Source organism: Lissotriton vulgaris, chromosome 8 (genome assembly GCF_964263255.1).
Source record: "Lissotriton vulgaris chromosome 8, aLisVul1.2, whole genome shotgun sequence".
Lineage (NCBI taxonomy): Eukaryota > Metazoa > Chordata > Amphibia > Caudata > Salamandridae > Lissotriton > Lissotriton vulgaris.
Genome location: NC_141696.1, coordinates 577,546,142 through 577,561,123, shown reverse-complemented (window position 1 = coordinate 577,561,123; position 14,982 = coordinate 577,546,142). Strand labels below are relative to the sequence as shown.

Genomic DNA, 14,982 nt, shown 5'->3' with positions numbered 1-14,982 from the left:
TATACACCAATGAAAAGCAAGGATTTCTAAGGGACAGCAACAGAAACCAATGAAAGAGATGGACATTTTTTCAAGGCCATATCCTGGATACAGTATGGCTTGAAGAGACAAAGCAAGCGCTGCATATGCAAGACCTAAGAAAGACTTGCTCATATGTTTAATATTAAGTGAAATCACTTTGCTAAGTATCATTATGTTGCTCTATCAAAACCCGGAAGAGGAAATGTCAAATGTTGCTAAATGACCTTAATTAAAGTCTGGAGTCCAATGCTCATGACCACACAGGATTTTTTTTAAAATAACTTAATTCAATTCAAAGAGGCTTTATTCGAGTATATCACATAAAAGCACAATACATACAAAAATTTTAAAACAGTATTAAATGGTTGCCTCGATCAAATAAAAACAAGTACTTTACATAAAAAGCAAAAATATATATACATATAATATAAAATACAAACTACGTCAAGTAGATTCAATAAAACCATCCCAATGTAAGTAGTTACTCGGCTAACAGTTTATGCCTAATGGACCAAGCCCACCCCATAAATTTCGCTACTGCTATGGTCAGTGGCAAACAAGAGCTAGTGCAAATGATTCTCAAAGCCACAATGCTACTGTTGGTACCTAAGTTTTTACATGCAGGTTTTAACCAGATTTGCCTAGGGATGGCATAGGCTTGACAGGCGAATAGAAAGTGCCCAATAGTCTCCTTTGCAGATCCCCACGCGGGGCAGGAGGTATTAGATGAACCCCGCCACCTGCCGGTTAGGGACCTGAGTGGAAGAGCACCTATCCTCAATTGACATAGAAGCTTCCTATTCCATGGCTTTGTTATATTGTCCCAATAAAGTTCAAGGTCAGGAGAGATTTTAGATTCCAGATAGCATCCTGTCAAAGATCTAGAGTCAGTATATCTCCAGTCCCGCTCAGCTACATAGTCCCAATACAACTCCTTTACAGTAATTTTACTAGGAAAAAGTGCGCCTGACGGGTTATCCCAAAGGGTTTGGAGACCCAACAAACATAACAAGGATCTAAGGTCTTTTAGCCATTTGATCTTATGGAAAACATCCTCTTTGATTAACGCTAAAAAACCTTCAGCATAATGCTTGAGTTCTGGAGTGGTCCAGAGTCGTCTCCAATACAATATCGGGCGAAGCTTTGCCAAATCAACCACTGCCTTTCTGCCCAGCTCATATCTAAGGGGAAGAAGGGGGGTACTTTTGCGGAGACCAGTAATTGTCCTAAAGAACTTGTTTTCGGACCTCTGTAATGAATCGAGCTTTCCAAAACCCCACAACTCAGCCCCGTATAGTGCTGAACCAAGGGCTTTTGCCTCATAAACCTGTAGGGCTGGCATGATTGGTTTAGATTTTGATTTTCTGTGTTCTGCCCCGAGAGCTCCCGCTAATTGTCTATGCCTTAATGTCGCTAGATCAATATGCTGGGACCATTTGAGATCGTTGGTTATATAAATACCAAGGTAGGTAAAAGCTTTGACTACCTCTAGGGGTCGCTGGTTCATAGTCAGCCTGGATCGGACACTGCGGTGAGGGTTAAAAATCATTAACTTGGTTTTGGCCACGTTGACTTCAAGACCATGCTCCCCACAAAATTCCTCAAAGATGTTGAGGGCACACTGCAGGCCACTCAGGGTCTTTGATAGAATAAGAGTGTCGTCGGCGAACATTAATATTGGGACCTTAATGTCCGCCAACGAGGGGCGTCTAAATTAGCAGACAGCATTCTAGCTACTACTCCATTGATAAACAAGGAAAAAAGCAGGGGGGCCATTGCACACCCCTGCCGAACACCCCGCTCGACCGGGAAGTCCGCAGTGACCTCCCCTTGACTGCCCCACTGTATCCTAGCAAAATTCGCCTCATGCAACCTCATAACTAGGGTCAGTAAATCCTCCGGTAGACCCAGTTTCCACAACACTGGCCACAGCTTAGTCCTGGGAACCAGGTTGAAGGCAGCCCGCAAATCCACAAAAGCGGCATACAGGCTGCCCCCGCCCAGCACCACAGTTCGCCACCGTAGCAAAGTGAAGCGGAACACCTGGTCCACCGTACTAGTGGCCTTCCGGAACCCAGCCTGGTAAGGGGATAATGCATTGTTCTCATCAACCCAGGCCATAAGCCTGTTCACCACCATCCTCCCCACCACCTTTTGAATGGTAGCTATCAAGCCTCGGTCCCCAGGAAAGAATTGGGAAGAAAGTGGCATAAGGTCACATGTGCCACCTTGGACCCAGTATTCCACTTCCAGGCGGAATACCTCTCCACTGATATTGATGGAAATGTCTCAAGGCTGAATATCGCCCTAATCAAAGCAATTGATGCCATTGCTCCCCAGAAAATCATTGCCTCCACTAGATCTCGTCCCTCCGCCCCTTGGTTCTCCACCTCCCTCCGTGAGGAAAAAAGTAGATGCAAGGCACTCGAACGTAAGTGGAGACAAAACTATGACCCTGAAGCTAAACTTACTTACAAATCTGCTTTGAAAAAATTCCTTAAACAAAAAAAAATTACTATGAAAGACCATTTCTCTCTTCAAATTGCTAATGCCAAAAACTCGTCAAAAACCCTTTTCACCATTGTCAAAGACTTCATTAATCCTCCTGCTAGGGCCACACAGAACTCTGCTGGTCAGGCCCTATGCGAGGGTCTCTCTGATTACTTCCTTGAAAAAATAAACAAACTCTGCATCTCCTTCCCTAATGGGCTAGCCTCCCTGCCTCCCTCCACAAGGTTCCCAGCTTCTCCGTCCTTCCTTTCCTTCAATAAACTTACCCTGGACGCTGCTATTAGGTTACTCACCCACTGCAAATCTGGTGCCCCCTCGGACCCGGTCCCTGCTAAACTTATGGAAGAGCTGGCTCCTTCGTTAGCCAGCTCCTTCCTTTCCATCTGGAACGCCTCCCTCCACCATGGCTTTTTACCTACCACTTGGAAGGAGGCTTTGGTGATTCCCATCCTGAAAAAGTCAGATGCTGATCCCACTATCTTCGCCAACTACCGCCCCATTTCCCTTCTCCCTAAACCCGCAAAAGTCCTGGAAAAAGCCGTGCAGCTGCAACTCACGGAGTATTTGGAAAGCAACTCTTTGCTGCACGACTCACAATCCGGATTTCGAGCGGGATTCAGCACAGAGACAGCCCTGCTGGAAGTATCGGAGACGATCCGGGAATGCGTGGACAGGGGCGAGGAGGCCATGTTGGTCCTCCTCGACCTGTCCGCTGCATTTGATACTGTCTCCCACCCCATCCTCCTTGACCGACTCAAACAGATAGGCATTGGCGGCACCGCCTTCAGCTGGATCGAGTCCTTCCTCTCAGGAAGAAGTCAGAGGGTTTTGCTGCGGCCGTTCAAATCTGAGGATAAACCCTTGTCATGTGGTGTGCCACAGGGCTCTGCCCTCAGCCCTCTATTTTTTAACATCTATCTTGCCCCGCTGGCCGACGTTGTGGAGTCCTACGGAGTCAGGGTGGTCTCTTATGCTGATGATACCCAGCTGATGTTTTCCTTCAGAGACCACTCGGACTCCGCGTTCACCAACTTCCGCCAGTGCCTCAACAACATCAGTGTCTGGATGACTGATAACCATCTTAGACTCAATGCAGACAAGACAGATGTGCTGTTTTTTAATCAGAAAAATTCCATCCCTTCCTCTTGGTGGTGGCCCACGGCACTTGATCCTGCTCCCTCTCCCGTTCACTCTGCTCGTAATCTGGGATTCCAGTTTGACGACTCTCTCTCATGCAAAACTCAGGTTAATAAAGTTACATCTGCCTGCTTCCTGAAGTTGCGCATGATCAAAAAGATACTTCCCTATCTCCCTCTGGACTCCCGTCGAACAGTCACCCATGCTCTCATTACGTCTCACCTGGACTATGCCAACAGCCTTTATGCTGGTGCCCCTCAATATCTGATAGACCGGCTTCAGATTGTCCAGAACGCGGCGGCCAGATTGATTGGTAATATCCCCTACCGTCAGTCAGTCTCCGCCTATCGTAAGGAGCTTCACTGGCTACCGGTGGCCAGTCGTATCCAGTTCAAGATCCTTACCCTCGCCTACCGAGCTATCAATGACCTCGGACCCAATTATTTGAAAAAACGAGTCTCAATATCCCACTCCATCAGATCCCTGAGATCCAACGACCTCCGCCTTCTGATCTCTCCCCGTTTCAGACTCACCAGAATGGGCGGCAGAGGGTTCAGTGTTATCGCGGCAAAATTGTGGAACGCTCTGCCAATCGATCTTAGATTCTGCCCTTCTGAATCCATCTTCCGGGCCAGACTCAAAACTTGGCTCTTTTCTGGACTCTGATTTTTTTTATCCTCTGACTCCCTCCTTGTTCTTTTCTTTCTCCCCCGGAGGTTCAGGTTCTAGCGCCGGGACACCCCCTCGGGGGTAGCTGCGCGCTCTACAAACTACATAAATAAATGGGTCTGTAATTACCCGGCAAACCCCGATCACCTTTCTTATGTACGGGGATAATGATTGCACCCTTCCAGGATGACGGAACAATTGCACCCTGGGCAACAGCGTTAATCAAAAGCAAGATATATTTGCCCCAGCGTTCCCTATCATTAATAAAAAGATCCGCCGGGATCCCATCCAAACCGGGAGCTCTTCCTCTTGATACTGCACTTAGGGCCAACAACACCTCACCGTGGCTAAAAAAGTTATCTTTGGGATATACAGCCATGAAACCATCCATCTCAGAGCCAGGGTGGCTATCGGCATATTGTGGCTTAAAATAATTGACCCAGTCCTCCTCACCAGCGTTATTATCTGGGCAATTGGGTAAACCGCCACTACCCCATTTTACAATGCTCCAGAAGAGTATAGAATCTTTAGTCCTACTTGCCTCCCTTAGTTCGTTCCAATGCCTCTCATCCCATGTTTTTTTAGCAGAGGCTATACAGTCCTTGTAATTCCTTCTTGCACTACGGATAGCCACTTGATCTCTGCTCTTAATAGCTATTCCCAGAGCTAGCCTAGCTTTCCTGCACTGAGCGTTATACCACCTCACAGAACTGGGAGGTACCTTATTGGTTTTCCTACCCGGTTTCTGGAAATGGGATCTAATAACACCAAAGAGATTATCATGTATAGCAGTTATTTCATAAGACCCTGGTACGACTGTTTTTGCTTGCTCTAGGGCAATTATCGCCTTATCCACCTCCATGTCTATACTAACCATAGACTGTTGATTAGCCAAAACATTGGGCCATTTTAGCCGTCGCATGTCGTTGGTGGGTACGGGCAGGGGAACACCAACCCACTCTTTAGCGGGCTTCCCTTTTGAGGACGGCCACCATTTGTGTGCTACGCACAGAGGGTCATGGTCACTTTCTAGCCTGTGCTTTACTTCCATGTCGTAGACTCCCTTCCATAGTTGGAGGCTGCACAGAACGTAGTCTATCCTACTCCTATTTCGACCGATATCGAAAGTGCATGCACCCCCCTTGTCACTCATTGCTCGCCCCTTTTAGTGCCCTAAGGCCACTTTCCAAGCAAATGGCATTCAAACATATAATATCCTCAGGCCAACGTTTAATTGGGTCTAGATTTAATTTAGGAACACCCCATATCATATCTTCGTCCATCCCAACTAGATCATCACAAATATCCAGGGGTTCAAACGTACGGTTAAAATCTCCAGCAATAATGGTGTTATTATTCATGGAGTATGTCTCAAGTAGGGAGACCAGAGCCGCAAGAACTACTGATTTACCCCCGTTGGAACCCCTAGCATATACATTGTATATATCCAGACACCCGGATAAGTCCATACCCACTTTTATGAGTTGGATATCATTACTACCAGTTTCAACCACTTTGATAGAAAAGGGCAGACATTGGCGTACCCATATAATCAGGCCACCCTTAGGACGACCCTTTTAACCTTTAGTTGCCGGGATCGAATAGTTCAGATACCCTTGGAGAAAACAGGGCTCACACAGCCAAGTCTCCTGGAACATACACACGTCGAAGCAATTTACAAAATCTACCCATTCCTGAGACTCCAGCTTGGTGCGGATGCCAGCTATGTTCCAGGAAACCAAACTTCCTACACCCTCCATATCGTTTGTTGCCGATTCCCTAGGAGTACCTAGCAGGGATACATCAGGGTCGGTATTATTATCAGTACATTCTACTAGATTAGAATTCCCCTTAGTAGGAACCACCCCCTTGGGATGATTAAATCACTTAATTTGTTATATCAATAATAAAATCATGAATGGTGTCGCTAATTCGTTGGATTAAAGCATCACATAAGATGTCATAAGAACTACCACTCCCTATCAAGCACATACCCACTCCTATTGCCAATTACTCTTTTTATAAAAAAAATTATATTAACTTTGAAACAGTCTTTCTTACTGAGAGCTCCCAAAATCTGGAACTTGATCCCTTTAGCTATCTGGACAAATCTCTTATGTGCCATCCTCAGATGATCAATAGATATCACAAATTTTTTAGGTTGAGCCTAGCGCAGAGCGCATACGCTACACTAGGAGATTACCTTTGGGAATCGGTCTGCACTTTTCCTCACACTCGTGCATGTGGCGGCATCCACCTGACAGGAGCAAGCAGCGGCGCGCAGGGGCCATCTGTTAGTAATTAGTGTGGCTGGGCGCACTAGTTTACATTTGCCTGCTCGCGGTCGCTGTAGCTTTCCCTTTCTTACCTGCTCCGGGGGTTCTCTTTCTACTAAACATTTGCATGCACTGTTTTTTAAGGCGTTCCATACACTGCCATGTGCGCCCACAGATCACTACTTCGAGTTCACCTTCGAAGCACATTTACAAAAACCCTATTTCTGGGGGGGGGGGGGGTATTCTTACATGCCAAGCAGCCCACATACATACTATGAGGTAAAAACAAAATGCACTCTGGATACATAGGAGCATGTGGCGCTATCAGGGTCAGCAGCAAACAACATTATTTCAATAAAAGACGCACGCATTTTACAGTAAATACAAATCATGTGGCATTTATGGAAGATTTCACCATGCCATCCCTGTGTTCTCAGGTTGCTTAGCGTCACCTAACAATCAAAAGATAACGCAATAGTCCTTTCGAAACTTCAGGAATTGTGGCACAAAAGGGGTAAAATTAACACGCACATTCTTATATGGTTTAATCTTGATCTGGAGTTCACACAATGTGCGCAGAAAGCTTACGACAGCGTGGTCATGAACTGACACATATGCTGATAAGCTAATTCTCACCAATGTGCACAGCATTAGCGACTGAGAACACCACCGGAAATTGCGGAATCTGACCCAATATGACGCCCTTGCAGCAAGAGAGCTGTGTTCAGAGAAAGAGCCAGGTGTGCCTTAACAGCAATATCGTCATGCCTTGCACCAACCTTCTACAACTGAATGCTACGTCGTGCCTGCAAGCACAATGCAGAGCAGGCAGCTAGTACAGGTAGAGAAGGAAAGATGAAATACAGTTCAAAACAAAGGTTGGGATCCCTCCGCACACCTAGAATAAGGGTAGTATTTTTAATACAAGTCAAGGTTTTATGCAGTACATGTTCCACTGTGTAGTATTTAGTAACATGGAATCATGGAGGGGTTCCTATCCATTACCCTTCAGCCAATCTCATCAAGAGCGCTCCTTATTTTCTCAAAGTTCATTCTACATGGTTGTGCATATTCGAACGTAATCATAGGTATTGAATTATATCAAAGAAAGTAAAATCAACATTTCCATCAAGGAAGTACAGAGGAAATCAAGAGGAAGTATAAGCCAAGCTTACTACAAAGGAAACAAGCATTGGCATAGCCAATAGGTCTCGCCTTTGGGACCTGAAAAAGTGTTTAGCCATGCAACAGTTGATTTTGTTACACCAAGGATATTCTGCTGGATACCTAAACACTTATAAGGTCCCAAAGGCGAGATCTAGTGGCTATGCAATGCTTGTTTGTACATTTTCATGACAATATGAACCCCTTTCTCCTGTTACAATTTTCAAATGCGTACTGTCGATGAGACGATTGTTCATATCTCTTTTGATACATTTCTTGTATTTGAGGCATACTAATTTCTCCTCTAACAGCTTTCTCATCCATTATTCTTGCAGACCAGTCCATTTTCTAAAGTGCTCTGCTGCCCTTCAGGTTTTGTTTAGTCCTGTGGACAATGATTCCCCAGACCATGCCACATTTGCAAACAGGGGGTTTGGTGCATTCTCCTAATGGGGCAAAGATTTGTGCCACCCATGGCATACATGCCTAGCCAGAGGTTAGCGATACTCTTTGGGCCAAGAACCATCTATCCATAAAATCTCAGTTACTAGCAGGGAAGAAATATAAATCATTTGGCAGAAAAACTACTGGGGGGAAAAGGAGACTGAAATGTTGGTTGAAGTTCTTTTTTAGAGAAAACACCTTTAAATACTTTCATGACGAGCTCAGCTCGCCACCAGCACAGCTCAACCGTGCATCATGACGAGCTGAGCTCGTCATGAGCATGGAAAGGGTTAAATGAACACTTTCATAACTATTACAGTATTCATAATTGACCATAGTATTTTATTACACAATATAGTTTGATGGAAGCTGCAAGGACTAAAACATGATACAAGCACATAAGCCTAAATATATGAAGACTAGAATAATAAAGTCACTTCTCTTGTTATACCTCATTAAAACCACCACCACAGTGTAAGCAAATGTAACCTAACAATTACATATAGTGATGTGGTAAAGAGCACCACAACTATGACCTGTGGAAAAAGCCTTTCCCAAATATTCTAGGTCTGGAGTTACAATAGTAGTTTATCTAGACATAGAATATTGTTGTGGAAAGATTAGCTACATGTCCAATAGTTAGAATACCTAAATAATGCAAAACTGTAATCAGTCCTTTGCATTCTAGAACAGGAGTGGTGGTGGATGAAAGGCACCCTGAAGGCAGAGCAATCAATTACATATAGTGATGTGGTAAAGAGCATGACCTGTGGAAAAAGCCTTTCCCAAATAGTCCTAGGTCTGGAGTTACAATAGTAGTTTATTTAGACATAGAATATTGTTGTGGAAAGATTAGCTACATGTCCAATAGTTAGAATACCTAAATAATGCAATTTCCAAAAATCTGCAAAACTGTAATCAGTCCTTTGCATTCTACAACAGGAGTGGTGGTGGATGAAAGACACCCTGAAGGCAGAGCAATCTATGAGTTTACTACCGGGTGTATCAGCGATCATACTACAAGGGATGATGATGGACCAGAAACCCAATATAGAATAACTGGCCTGCTCCCATTTTTGGCAGCATCAACACTTAGAAAGAGTATCATGCAAACCATGGAGGTTTTTTCACAAAACTGCAAGTCAAGTTTTCCTAAAACACTGCGTAAAACCCCTCAGCTTGTAAGGACTGCTTAAAAGTTGGGCACTGAAAACGTACATCACTTTGGGGGTATACAGCGGCTTGTGCATATGAATAGTTTACAGAAATTTTACCATAAAATATGTGGGTGCCAGATGGGTATGGTGAATATGGTGACATTTTATTCATCAAGATTTTCCCCCAAACGGTCTCTTCTTATGACGAAGGCAGCCACTTTGTGAAGGAAACTCTTCCCAATGGGGCCATGTTTAAAAGGTATAGGACCTTCCATCATTAGTCATACCTTGGGGGCTCACCAATTAACTATCCACCATAAACAGACTAAATCGACTGCAAAATATTTTCAAATTAAATCATTCAACCAAACATACTAGGTAATGTAAGGAGTCTGTTTTATATCTAAGACGCTACATCAAAAGATATTTCAAAAATGTTTTAATGAGAAACACTCCATTTGCCACAATTTGCGCAAGGGCGTTTTCACCCTGTGTAAGAAATTGGAGTATTATTTTGCGTTGGTGACTATACACATCATGGATTAATCACAACCCTTGTCAGGGTGAACCCTCAAAGTAACTAAATTTATCTTGAGCTCAACCCCTAGTATCGATGGCCCAGAGCAAACAGGTATTAATTAAGGCAATTTGTAAAGTATTTCTGCAGTACCAAAACTGTAATAAAGTCAAAATGCAACACAATAAAAAACCTATAATGATTTAGAAAAATAGAGTAAGATTCAATAAACAAAGTGACACAAATGTGACATAAATCCAGTACAGGGAACCAGAGATATGCATTTTAAAAGTTTTTAGTAGAAATCGTGTCAAGAAGCACCAAGTGTCAATGATAGTCAATGGGCGGGGTAGAAAAGGACCTTCTTCGCATTTTGGGCATTTTCAAGTTAGCGAACGTCTTTGGCTGCACTAAATTGGGCTGAAGGTGGGGGAGTGGTAGGGATTGTACTATGTTTATGTTAGTGTCCTCCCACATCTAACAACAAAATCCAGTTTGAAGCTGCCACAGTACTCCAAATAAACCCAGAGACAGAAGTCTAGTAGAACAAAGTCTGGTTGAACAAGACAGCAACCAGACAGTGAATAAACCTACATTGTTTCAATATCCTCTTTCCCTCCATTCAAGTGCACCCCAAATGTTATATGTAAACCCAGTAGACTTGTCAAGCAGGCTTCGGCCTCAAGAAGGATTTGATACTGTAATGTCAAAAAGGACGCCCGCAGTGATTGGAGACTGTCTGACCGGTGGTATAAAGGAAAATACTTGACCAGGTGTCAGCTAATAGTTGTTTGTGGCAGGGGAGGCCTCTTTGAGTTAATCAGCCCACTGGCCATCATTTCAGGAGAACAACAACATCGCCCCACACCCACGGCCTTTACCTTGCTCTGGGAGCCATTTTCACACCTTATCAAATGCCAATTACTTTCTGGCCGGAGTGGCAGAGCAATAGCAAATGGGCCTCCAGCGGCTTAAGGCAGGGAAAAGATAACTTTCTAAAAGTACCTCTTCCTTAATATTTATGAAAATATCTGACCACCATCAAATTGAATGTTAATAACTATTAAAAATTGTTGTTTAGCTATTTGTCTAGCTATTTCCTAACCAAAATTAGCATTACTAAATGTAATAATGTAACACAGTGTTTGCCTACGGACCAGCAAGTCTTGCTTCAGTGAATATACCTTGTGGGGCTTTTTAACTGTATGGGCATGTTTAACTTTACATTCTAACATATCATACTTGTAAAAATCATGGACCCCGCCTTATGGACAATAAGGAATACATAGGACTGACTTATAAATATTTAAAAGGAAGATTTTGATCTATCAAAAGGGGTTATTTTGACAGGTCGAAATAGCAGGTTGAAACTGCAACAGCCAGGCTACAAATGGTAGGCCTGCAGTCATGTTTGTACTTTCACTAAAGGGAAGGTCACAAAGGTAGGCCTGGGCGGTGAACTCTGCTCTGTTTGCAGAGTTTTCTACACTCCGCACTCTGTGGAGCAGCGGAGTTCCCAAAAACTCATGGAGCGGAATTTTCTCCTCTTTCGCCAACGGTATTGGCGAGCGAGGAAAATCCAATGCTAGACAACCTCCCAGCGAGATTTCTCAATGCGGGCAGTCACTTATGGTCATGACTGCTCGCATTGAGAAACGATCCATTTATGTGGAAGACGCTGCTCCAAGAGTAGAAAATCTACTTTATCTGGAGAAAGAAGCAGCGTGCTTTTGCACTGTGCCTGTTGGCATTAGGGCTGATTTTCCACCGCGGGACAAAAACCCTGCACTTAAAATCAACATGAATGTCGTGACCTAACACACTCCGCTTTTTGAGGAACTCTGCATAGCGCGGCAGACTTTTTTGGTTACTTTGCGGAGTTCCGTGTAGTGGAACACCACAAACTCCACCTAGGCATACACAAAGGGTGCTGCAGTCCTCTAGTGGCATTTAACTTACAGGCCTTGCGTACATCTTATACTGTATACTAGGGACTTATATGTAAATTAAAAATGCCAATTAGAAGAATACCAATTTAATCATGTTTAAAGGAGGAGCACTTGCACTTTACCTCTGATTAACAGGGGTAAGTGCACAGAATTCTAGAGCCTGCGAAAATATAGAGCCCAGTAAAGGGTGAAAAATATAGGGCGACTATCCATAAAAAGGGATTTTCCTACACCCTGGAGACTGTACTTGATCACAGGGTGCTTGACATTCTTGTGCGAGTCAGGATTCCACTGCTATTCTATACAACATTACCTGCTCAAATCTATTCTTATATAATTACTTCCGGAATGAGGTGCCCCGCCTCCCATCCATGCACAATGTGAGCAAGCACAAAAAAAAACGTTAATAACTTTTTTGGCCCCTTCCTCATTTAAAGAGGACTAGTACATTAAAAACATATATTTTCATCCTCTGCTGATATAATAATTGACTTTTTGGGGTCTGGTAAACCATTGCAGGAATACCTTCTCATGCCATAGGTGACCATGGGCTATGGTGGCACCAGCAGGCAAGGATCCTTACTACTGTGCTCAATATTGGCCTGCATGAAGCACCTCATGCACGAAAAGGTTCCACCACCAGTCTCGCAAATGGCCACAGCAAGTATCCACACTGAAATCTCTCCGCTGCTAGCAAGAATGATCCTGGTACCTGAGTTGCCCGCAGGCCAAAGGTGCCTTGGCAGCATTCTTTCCATCCAGACACCTACACAGCCATTTATTTATTTAGTTATTTATAAAGTTTTATATAGCGCGAACTTGATCCCGAAGGATATCTGAGCGCTTTACAATTTGGGGCGAATAAATAACTTCCCACCCTATTCCCCTATAAACCCCCATCCCACTATGGAACTAAAAATTCAAAATTAGAACAAAGAAAATGTAGTAACTACTAACATTTTTACACAGATAATAAAAATAAAAACAAATCTTATACCAAAAATACATGCATGCATCACACACATACACATAAAATACAAAATTCATTACATATTTAAAAGGGAGAGCGGGCGGTACGAGTCGCATTTTTCGGGGTCCTTACCAGGCTTAGGGAGTGCTATCAATAAGGCCTCATGTAACGACAGGGGAAGAACACCGTTTTCGTGTGCTTCCGCAAACATTTTGGCCAAGTGGGGAACACATCAAAATTGCTTGTGTGTAGTTGCAGACTACAGCATATACCATTCGACCCTCACTCAGGCCTTTAAGTGGGCCGGGTCTCACCGGGTCTGAGCACCGGCAGTTTTTTTCAGGGGCCCTCGAAACAGGTCTCCATCGGGCTCTGTTTTGTGCCCTGGCACAGGTGGTACATTTTTTCCCAAGCTTTATAGGGGAAGGGAAATCCTTTAAAGAGCGTCATTTTCTCTCTGGATTTCCCTTCTCTTTTTGAAACTCAGGAGCAGCAACATCGTCGTGGTGTCACCAGGGCTTTAAGCAGAAGCTTTTTCAATATTATTTACAAGCCATAGTTGCTGCTTATTTATCTTATGCAACTAACAACCACTGACAAAGCCAATAGTCCTGACTTGTAGGTATGAGGTTACTTACTGTATCATAATTGTGGCTGTAATGACAGAAACAGCAAAGTACAAGTCGGGCGGCACACTGTGCTAAACACAGATTTTTAGCTTATGTGTTTTTAAGCCGCGCCCTCAATTATATTGACCATGCCACTTTGAGAGACACCCTAGTTTTTTCATCCCATTCAAAGCCCTGCCCTCACTCTATATTTTACTGCCAGGTGCTTGCTCCCCCCCCCAAAAAATGTTTTTGTTAAGGATACCCACTCTTCCCCCATCAGAAGTGTGGCCAATGGGTCCCAGAGTGCAAAGTGCTGGTAGTTAAGATTAAGCCATGACCAGGAGAAAGAGTTACACACAACCTGGACAATGTGCCAATTATGACTCGACGCTCAATCTGTTGACCTATTTAGCAAGTTTATCGTCTGTTTAAAAACTCATATACTTTTTGATCTCATTGGCTGACAAAAGCAGTGACTCATTGTAAAGATATCCCTGGAATTCTAGTGGCACACGCTTTCTTTCTCAGGAGTGTATATCTTGATAATAATAGCGTGAAATATTTCAACTGAATTCCGGCAGCTGGTTCACGCCCTGATATTTGGGGGCTTCTTATCAATGTTCCTTTAAAATCTTTGGTACTTGAAATCGGACACTGGATATCCTCTCTCCGGCCCACGTGCTCAACATCTGTGGCAAAAAACGCCTCTGCCCATTTACTGCCCAATTAGTGGGTTACAATGTACTTGATTTTTTTTCTCAGTTGAAAAAACATATTTCTGTCTTTGGTACTGCGGGGTCACATTTTCGATTATTCCATAGAGTCTATAGAACATATTCTGCTGTGTTTTCATGTTTCTTGGCAGGTCCTTCCAATACCCGATGGGTGACATGTTAATTTTGTCTTCCCACGTGCCCTTCTTAATGCTCAACGTACTTAAGGGGGATAAAGTGAGAGTTAATTAAGAGTTGGGACCTCAACAATGCTGTGCGAGTAGGGAACTGTCCTTAACCGCAAAACACACAAGATGATGGACGGACTGTTGCACAATGGCAAAACATTCACCCACAGTCACAGATCTGGGTTTAATCCATCGTTATTTTGCTCACCAAGCCACCCCAGTTCAGACATGGCCATATGCAAATCATTCTTGACCCTGTGCCTCATGGGAACAGTCCAGCCCGAACTGCCAAGCTATGTCTTCCCTGGACCGGAATCAAGCATCCTAGGACCGGTTTCTGGCTATCAGCCGTCTTCAGCCAGGATAGCTTGACTCCTGTGGCTTAGTGAGCACGGGACCCACGTCTGCGCATACCCTTCCCACATAGGGTGAACAGCAAAACACACAAGATGATGGCCATGGCTTTTTATTCACATCATTTGACCAGTCTCGAGAACTACATAACCTCTAGTGCTCGTTAATTAAAGACTTTAAACCTCTAAGCGCGTGCTTCTTTCTCTAAACGCTTCCTCGAGTAGTGCTAATACCCTGTCTTTTTCTGTGTCACCCTGTAATCATTCTTTCGGGAATGTGTTACTAACAGCTCACGAGCCCG

The 14,982-nt window shown here is 43.9% G+C and overlaps 1 protein-coding gene across 2 annotated transcripts in view; it reads right to left on the bottom strand.

Moving 5' to 3' along the window:
* The window catches only part of PHLDB2 (pleckstrin homology like domain family B member 2), a 491,624-nt gene that overhangs the window by 475,553 nt on the left and 1,089 nt on the right, over nucleotides 1-14,982 (bottom strand). The window lies entirely within an intron of this gene.